Source organism: Miscanthus floridulus, chromosome 6 (genome assembly GCF_019320115.1).
Source record: "Miscanthus floridulus cultivar M001 chromosome 6, ASM1932011v1, whole genome shotgun sequence".
Classification (NCBI taxonomy): domain Eukaryota; kingdom Viridiplantae; phylum Streptophyta; class Magnoliopsida; order Poales; family Poaceae; genus Miscanthus; species Miscanthus floridulus.
This window is the reverse complement of record NC_089585.1, coordinates 142,951,022-142,960,005: the sequence shown is the minus strand read 5'-3', so window position 1 is coordinate 142,960,005 and position 8,984 is coordinate 142,951,022. Positions and strand designations below refer to the sequence as shown.

The window sequence follows — 8,984 nt, the reverse complement described above, 5'->3', positions numbered from 1 at the left end:
AATACACATATGACATGTTTAATGTTGAATCTAGCTCTGATGCCAGCTGTAACAGAACCGACCAATTTATAAGAGCGCAAGTACAACAGCAATCACCGGAGTGATCAAACCGTCATACTTGAACCCATATAAACCCAGTAGTCAACTGAAACCACGAAGGATTTCAAACCAACTTGCATACAACCAAGATCACAGTAATTCAACATAACAAGCCACATGTTACATCCATTTCACAAGTAGTTCATAAGTACCACATACATCAGAGTACACATAGTTATTACAAAACGAGTTCACAAATAGCGGAAGCAAAGTAGTTTAACGCCATCACACACACTTAGTTCAAATACAAGCCAGTACCATAGTCATATCCAGCAAAAGCAGTAAGATAAGATAACCTAGATGATCATGCCCATGATCTAGTCTTCATCCCCCGCAGGGTGGAGACAATACTTACAGTAGCCGTTATATAGCACGTCATCTGCAACAAGGGGGAATAAACCCTGAGTACGAGAAGGTACTCAGCTAGACTTACCCGTCGTAAATCAGAAATAAATGACACCAAGGATTATGCAAGGCTTTATTGGTGGATCTAGCTTGACAACCATTTTGCAAAAACGCTTTAGTGATACGAGAGCATAATTAGTTTATGAGTAAGCAGCAATTTAACAATATTAACCTATCAACTAGATTAGCACCTGTACTAGAGCAAGCAATTGATTAACTCCAAACATTAGTAACCATATCCGGTATAATGTGGTATCATCATCATCACTTTAACCATCAAGTTCAATTAAGTGCATCTACGTTGCCGCTGCTCAGTCAAGTTCTCACTATCCGGGAGAGACGGCGATTCGAATCGATTCCTATCCAGCTGGAGGGGTATTCCTAACACAAACCCAGACATACCTCGCGAAGGCAGCCTTAGGTCACCTTTGGTACATCTTCAGGAATCGCGGCTCCGAGCAGCGCCGCACCCTCAGGGAGTCCACTCTGCCAGGTGGTCAATCTCACCACGGACTTACGCCAATAGCTCCCCGCACATCCTTACTACCGCCAGGGTGCGCACTTTCACTTCTCGGTCTTCCGGCCTGAGTTGAGCTACTCGGCTTCGCGGTCGGAACGAGTTATCCGGCCAACTAAGTGATAGGCATGCGTTCAACATGACATGAGGACGTACAGCGAATCGGTCCTTAACCGACACAGACGGGGATAGATCCACAACCAAGACCTCCTTGCCTTGTTGCTTCTCTATCGACCTCCCGCCCGGTCACAATTCATTATTAACACATGGTTATTCTCCACGATAGCAATTATAGCCAACCGTGACCAGACATTTTTCTAATATGCAGGTGACAGGAAATCACCTGACTTTTACCGGTCTAAGCATGGCTAAGCTTTGATTCGCTCCTGGACCTAAATAGGATTCAGGGTACGTATACTGGTCCAAGGAATAGATATATATGCAACAAGGGTTCGCATCCAATTCCTATCACTTAATGCATCAATAAATAAAGATACTCAAAGTAACCATTTTGAAAACATAGGAGTCTTAGAATGCTCCGGGGCTTGCCTTTCAGAAAAGATGAAGGTTGGTGATCGGGGCACTCAAGAACTTCTTCGTTGACTCCTTCTTCGGGGGCCTGCACCTCCTGCTCCTGAGCTTGCTGCTGCTCCTCCGGAAGTACTGGCTCGAATTCCAGAAGCGTAACTCCCTCCGGAACACCTATTGCATGCATATGCATAGTAAGAATCGTGCATGCACAAGAGATGGAAGATGATGATGGAATGTATAGCCATGTATGAATGGATCGTAGTAAGTGTTTACGAACGCATTACTGGACACTCGTTTACCGAGTAAGACTAGCCCTATTCAAATCACTTTAAGCATATTTCTAACTTAACTGAAAGAACAAGATTAACTTACCTAACTTGCATAACCTAAGATAAAGATGCTCATCTTCAGTTAAGGGCCTAACACCTAGGAACAGTACCATGAACTTAGAATAGTAAAGACATACTTAAAATAACAGTTAAAGTTTCATATGCAACAAGTAGTCACTTAATTCAATCATAACCAGAGTTCTATAAATCCAAATGACTTGCAAGAGGACATTCTGGAAAGCTCATGAAATTCTCTACAATTCATTTGTAAACATCACAGCATGATTCTTATGTTAACCAAACTGAATTCCAGTAAATCTAGAATCTGTCCAGAATTGACAGGGTTACTAACTTAATTATTTCCTGATGAGGCAAAAGCCTAATTTGACCAAACAAAGTTTACCAACTTGTTTCACACACCAGAGGAACACTAGAAAGTATAGTGCCAACTTCTAAATAAATTATTTATTACCCTTTTCTAATTTATTTAATTAATTAGGTGATTAAAGCAATATATAGTAAAACTATTCATAAAAATCTACAAAATTACAGTAGCTATCTCATGCTTCACATAGACTACCATAAAATTTTCAAAGCCATTGAGCAAGCAGAACTTGCTGTACCTAAAATAACAAGTGGTATGTCCATTTTTAGCATAATTAGGAAACCCTAATGAAAAGTGTCAAGCAACAGATTTCACATTTTTCCTAGCATCACTCTAGCCTAAGAACCTTACTCACCAAATTTTACCTATACTGGATCTATAGAAAAATTATGAAAATTCACACAAGATCCCTCTATTGATAAAAAGAAATTCTATAACTTAAAAACTATACATGCACTGGCCCTCAAACTTTTACCAGAGATTCTACTCATCAAGAAAAGCTCACCCACAAAATTTCATAATTTTTGGAGCCACAGAAACTCAAGATAAAATTCATACAAGTTTGCATGTATCCAAAAACACATTTCACAATCCTATTTAATTTATCCAGACTTTCTAAAACATGTGCTCATATAATATTTTTATTAAATACTAGACAATACTAGGAACTCAACAAAATTAGAGCCATAGCAATTGGATCTACCAACTAGGAGATACACATTTTTGAATCTATATGCCAAACTGTGAAATAAAACAAACAAAACAAATAAGAAATAAACACAGCCACAGCTGTTGGGCCGGCCCGAGGAACGACGGCCCGCGAGCGACGCTGGCGCGGCCCAGACAATGGAGCGGCCCACGCTGGGCTCCCGCCTCAGCCACGGCAGCTGACAAGCGGACCCACGCGACAGAGAGAGAAGCAGGGGAAGGAAGAAGACGACGGCGGGACTCGCCGTCGGTGGCTTCTCCGGTGAAACCAACAGCGCTACGGTGCTCACTACAGCAATGCGCAACTAGCCGTGCCCTGGATTGAAGCTTTTGGGCACTGCTACAGGGTCGGCGACGAGCAAAGGCGGCGCACGGCCGCGGCAGGGCTGGCTCCGACGACGCTACGGCGTCAAGGGTCCTAATGGTGACCCTACGGGCTTCGGTGGCGCTCCTACGACCTAAAGCGAGCCAGAGGAGGGAATGGGAGGACGCGAGGAGCATTGGCTGCCAAGAAGCGCTACTCCGGCGAGGTCTCCGACCAGGCGGTGGTGGGGAAAAGATCGGTGATTTACCCTTACCGATGCACGATCGACTCGCGCACACGGTGGAAAAGGAAGAGGGGATCACGGCGGGGCTTTGGGTAAGCTGGGCAACGCGTTTTTGCCAAGACGCGGGAGCTAGGCGAGGGTGAAGCTCCGGCGGCAATGGCGGGCGGCGTCGGGCTGCGCTGCGGGAGGCGAGGAATGCGAACTGGGGCTGGCGACTCGGTCGGGCAGGCGCGGGGTGGCTTCAAGACGCGGCTGGCATGCCAGGGTGCCCACGGCGCGTGTCCAGCGCGCTCAGGCGAGCGGCGATGAGTGGCGCCACGCGGCCAGTGGATTCTGAAACGGTCGGCCATGATGGTCACTGACCGTTTTCAGAAAACGGTGATTCAGACTTAACGACGATGACTGACAGCGTAGGTTAAACGGTGATTATCTCCTAACCTGTGACGATCTAGACTATGCCATAGTTAACAAAGTTGATCATCCATATGAGAACTACAACTCATGTAATAGGAGCTCGGGCTGATTTGGCTTGGTTAGTGAGATATAGCGCTCCCAACATCAGCTCAAGAAACTGTACTTCACTTAGGACTTAGAAAATTTTGCTAAGCATGAAATCAGCATGGACTTTAGACTTGTGGGCCATGTTAGAGCATGTTCTAGACATTTTCATGACATGATCCTATGGAGACTTTTGTTCCGTAATAAATTTGCTACAACTTTTGTAAAGAGTGCACAGCCATGCAAATTCTCTAAGTTGGACTTTAAAATCAGTCAAACAGTGAGACTTCTAGGGTCAATTCTAGTCAAACTTTCACTTGAGGGTAATTTGGTCATTTTGATCTACATGAACAATGTTCCAACAAGTAACCTAAGTGTAGTTAGGTGTAAATAGACCATGATCAACCACTTTACCAAGTTGGTATACCACTTCTAACGATCACATGTGATAAAGCACTAAAACAAGCAATTCACTCATATGTTGCAATGCAATGTTTCAGTTATAAATGGAATGATGACATAGATGATGCACATGTTTATGAAATGAAATGCAATTAAATGGAAGCCAAACACCTAGGGTGTTACACTTTTGGCTAGGCCTTCCGGTCGGAGAGGCTGTCCGGAGGCGGGCTAGAGACCGAAGCGGGCGCTCGGGTCGGAGAGGTGGGCTAGAGTCCAAAAACGGGCGTTGTTCCTCCTTGGCCTAGCCTTTCGGTCGGAGATTGGATCACTCCTCTAGCCTGTCGCTCTGGTATTTGGGCGGGCCCATGAGTTGTATGCTGTCTGCTTGGGTCGAGCCTTTGCAGGGAAGCCGGTCCGCGAGGGACCCTGGGTTTATGAACCCGACAACTCTCATCATTCTTCATTTTAAAGCTTGTCAACTTATCTTTGAGAATATACAATTTAGTACTCTTGATCGCTGGTGTGCCCTCATATGTTTCCTCGAATCTTTTTCAAACTTCACTTGCTCTTTTAAAATCTTTGATTTGCTCAAACACCTTTGAATCAATTGCATTATAGATGGTGTTTAGAGCCATGGTGTTGCATTGCTTGTTCTCTAACTCTCTTGGGGTTGGATTGGTGGGATTAAGAATTACAAAATCACTCTCGATCACATCCCACACCTTGTCATTGATTGTACCTAAATACATTTTTATTTTTCTCTTCCAATAGTCATAGCATGTGCCATCAAAATGCGGTGGTTTGTCCCAAACATGGTTGAACACCATTTGAGCCGTTTTTTACACCGAAGGATGTTAAGCCTTGATTAAACGGTGACCACGGCTCCGATACCACTTGAAAGGTCCTAAATGGTTAGAGGGAGGATGAATAGCCTAATAAAAATTTCTACAAAATATTAGAGCAATTAATTAGTTAATTAGAAAGCAAAGCTTTTTGCTCTAGCTCTACAAAGGATTGTAAGCCACCTATCTCAACAATTCTAGTTAATTAAAATCTCTAGATCAAACAAAGGCTATGCTGCTACTCTCTAAGTTAGTGAGCTCTCAAAGACTGACTAAAGAGCCCCACTAACCAAACTAACAAACTCTCAAAGATTAACTACACTAAAGAGCTTGACAACTAGTTTGTAATGAATATAAAGAGTGAGCAGGGTGATTATACCGTCGTGTAGAGAAATGGACCAATCATAATATGAATGCCAATTAATCACTGGGAGAATTTCAATCACAATAGACGCTAAGATTTTTCTCCTGGGGTTCATGTGCTTGCCGGCACGCTAGTCCTCATTGTGTCGACCAACACTTGGTGGTTCGACGGCTACTTGGTGTTTCACAAACCTAGCCCAACAAATAGACGCCGTAAAAACCTACCCACAAGTGAGGTAACTCAATGACAAAAGCAATCTACTAGAGTGGCTTTTGGTGCTCCACCGGAGAATAAGCCCAAGAACCCCTCACAAATAAATCATTGATTGTGGGCGGATACAATCACCAAATCATCTCATCAATCAATAAATCATCAACCGTCTAGGTGACGACAATCACAAGAATAATAGAAAATCCACGATCACAAGAATCACCTAGTGTCATCAAATATGCAACCTCAAAATGATACACCGGGATTTCCCTCAATCCTCTCTCAAATGAGCACAGAGAGGAGAGGGAGGAGATGTTCTTGAAGCTCTCAAGATCAGCTCGATGTCTCACTTGAATGGAGCACAAAGCCTCGGACGTGAGAGAAGGAGAGAGCTTGTTCTCTGTTTCTAGATCTCAGATGCAGGAGAGAGTTCGTAGTTCCAGAGAGAGGAAAAGGAAAGAGGAAGGCTCGGTCTTAACTCCCCGAACCAGCCAGGCCACGGGCGCTCCCAACGGGCAGCGGGCAACGGACGGAAGGGAGCTCCCGTGCCTCCCACGCCATTCAGCAGACCGCATCGGTCAAACGTGCAGAAGGAACTACTCCCTCGGTCTCCCACGTGCTAACGAACGAAGAGCCCCGCAAAGCACAACGAAGAGCTCCGCTAAGCACAATAGAACCCGCTAACAGGACGTCGTCGTTCCGAAGCCTGCAGTCGCGCGTCATCCACTGCAGCAGGCTGAGTTGCGCCTCTTCCTTTCTCTTCTTGGGCCAAAAACCGCAGCAGTAGCCCAATTAGCTCCTTAACCCCTTTTTTATTTATTAAAATACTCCACTTAAACCCTTTCAAGATGCTATCTCTAACACAAGTTCTAGAACAAATTTTGGAACTTGAGATAGCTTTCCACAAATAATTTTTAGAGTTTTCTCATGCACCTCACCACGTCACTAAGCGCAAAGATATGCAAATGAGACTCACACTTAGTGGCACTAGATAACCATTGCAATTAAATTTTTTCTCTCTTTATAGTACAGTTATCTATCCTAAATCCACTCACACCCACTAGGTGTCTTGAGTGGCAAAACAAAATGGCTCTATAGAATATATCTTTGCCTTGAGCCCATTTTATTTTCTCTTTCTTCTTTTCCAAGTTGGAGCACTTGAATATTATCTTTTAGTCACCTCCATCACCATGACCATCATCTAGCTCCACCACTTGATGTGTACCAACCTATCTCATATTCATCACTTAATGACAATGGTTAGTACACTTAGGTTTTATCAATTAGCCAAAACCAAACTAGGGCTTTCATAATTCTAGCTAAATCAAGTCTATCCATCACACTTAGAATCAGAGCTTCTTCCATAGGAGACAGACAAAGATTAAGAGGACGACAATTACAACAGTTTTGAAGACAGAAGCAATGTGCCTATTTGTTTGCCTCGACAGATAGGTATAATCAAGCAAGCACTTGATAATTAACATGCATAGTTGCACACAGGCATTTACAGTAACAAAACTGAACATATGCAGAAAACCAACCAGTGCCACCTCCTAGTTCTTTTCATCATCATATCATTGCCCTAACCAGATCTCTAACGCTAGAATATTTCTTGTATACCTCATGTTCAAGTAAGGACCAAAACAGTGAAGCGAACGAGAAAAGGCAAGAAAGGAGACCTGCGGATCGGATTTGTCGTCTCTGTCGCGACACACAACGGACACGGGCGCCAATGCCGCCGCGCTCCACTGGCAAGCTGAAAGGTCCTAGAATGGCTAGAGGGGGAGGGGGTGAATAGCCTATTTAAAAATCTACAAATCAACTAGAGCAATTTGATTAGTATGACAAAAGACGTAATGCAAACTTGCTCTAGCTCTACAAGGGTTGCAAGCCATCTATCCAACAATTCTAGTTGCAATGATTACTTAGGCACCCAAACTTGCTATGTAACTACTCACTAAGAGCTCTCAACCTTGCTACTCTAAAGAGCTCAACTAGATGAATGTAAATAATAAAGCAAGCTCTCAATTCTAATTACACTAAAGAGCTTGTATCAACTAGTTTGCAAGAATGTAAATAAGTGAGTAGGGTGATTATACTGCCGTGTAGGGGATGAACCAATCACAAGATGAATATATAGCCAATCATCGGAAGAATGCCAAAGACAAGAGACAATCGATTTTCTCCCGAGGTTCACGTGCTTGCCAACACGCTATGTCCCCATTGTGTCGACCAACACTTGGTGGTTCGGTGGCTAAGAGGTGTTTCACAAACCTTATCCACACGATAGGACACCGCAAGAACTGACCCACAAGTGAGGTAACTCAATGACACGAGCAATTTACTAGAGTTACCTTTCGGCACTCCGCCAGGGAAGGTACAACTCCCCTCACAATCACCGAAGGCGGCCACGAACAATCATCAACTCGTGCCGATCCTTCACCGCTGCTCCAACCGTCTAGGTGGTGGAAACCACCAAGAGAAACAAGCGAAATCCGCAGCGCAACATGAATACCAAGTGCCTCTAGATGCAATCACTCAAGCAATGCACTTGGATTCTCTCCCAATCTCATAATGATGATGGATCAATGATGGAGATGAGTGGGAGGGCTTTGGCTAAGCTCACAAGGTTGCTATGTCAATGAAAATGTGCAAGAGTTATCCCTTGACCTGGCCATGGGGCTATAAATAGAGCCTCCATCAAATAGAGCCGTTATACCCCTTCACTGGGCAAAACGCGCTCTGACCGGACGCTCCGGTCAGACTGACCGGACCCTGGACTCAGCGTCCGGTCCACTGATTGATGCCACGTGTCACTCTGAGTTAAAACAGAACCGTCAGATCACAACGGCTACGTGCTGACCGGACGCTCCGGCTAAACTGACCGGACGCTGGAGCCTCAGCGTCTGGTCGAGTACAGTAAGGGTCCAAATCCATTTTTCTTCGACCGGACACGTTCGGTCCACCTCGACCGGACACAGCCCAGCGTCAAGTGGTATACCCTAGCTACTGTACCGCAGGTCAGCGCGATCGGACGCAGGCAGTCAGCGTCCGGTGCATTCAGATCCAGCGTCCGGTCACTTGATCAATGCTGGCATCTCCTCTGTCTTCTTCACCCTTGCTCAAATGTGCTAACCATCAAGTGT

General features: G+C 44.6%; 1 long non-coding RNA gene across 1 annotated transcript; it reads right to left on the bottom strand.

Moving 5' to 3' along the window:
- Nucleotides 1-232: 232 nt before the first annotated feature.
- Nucleotides 233-6,249, bottom strand: LOC136460004 (uncharacterized). The gene is made up of 3 exons (XR_010760294.1): nucleotides 6,062-6,249; nucleotides 1,571-1,723; nucleotides 233-478 (listed from the first exon to the last, which is right to left on the bottom strand). It is a non-coding gene; the product is annotated as an uncharacterized lncRNA (long non-coding RNA).
- Nucleotides 6,250-8,984: the final 2,735 nt, after the last annotated feature.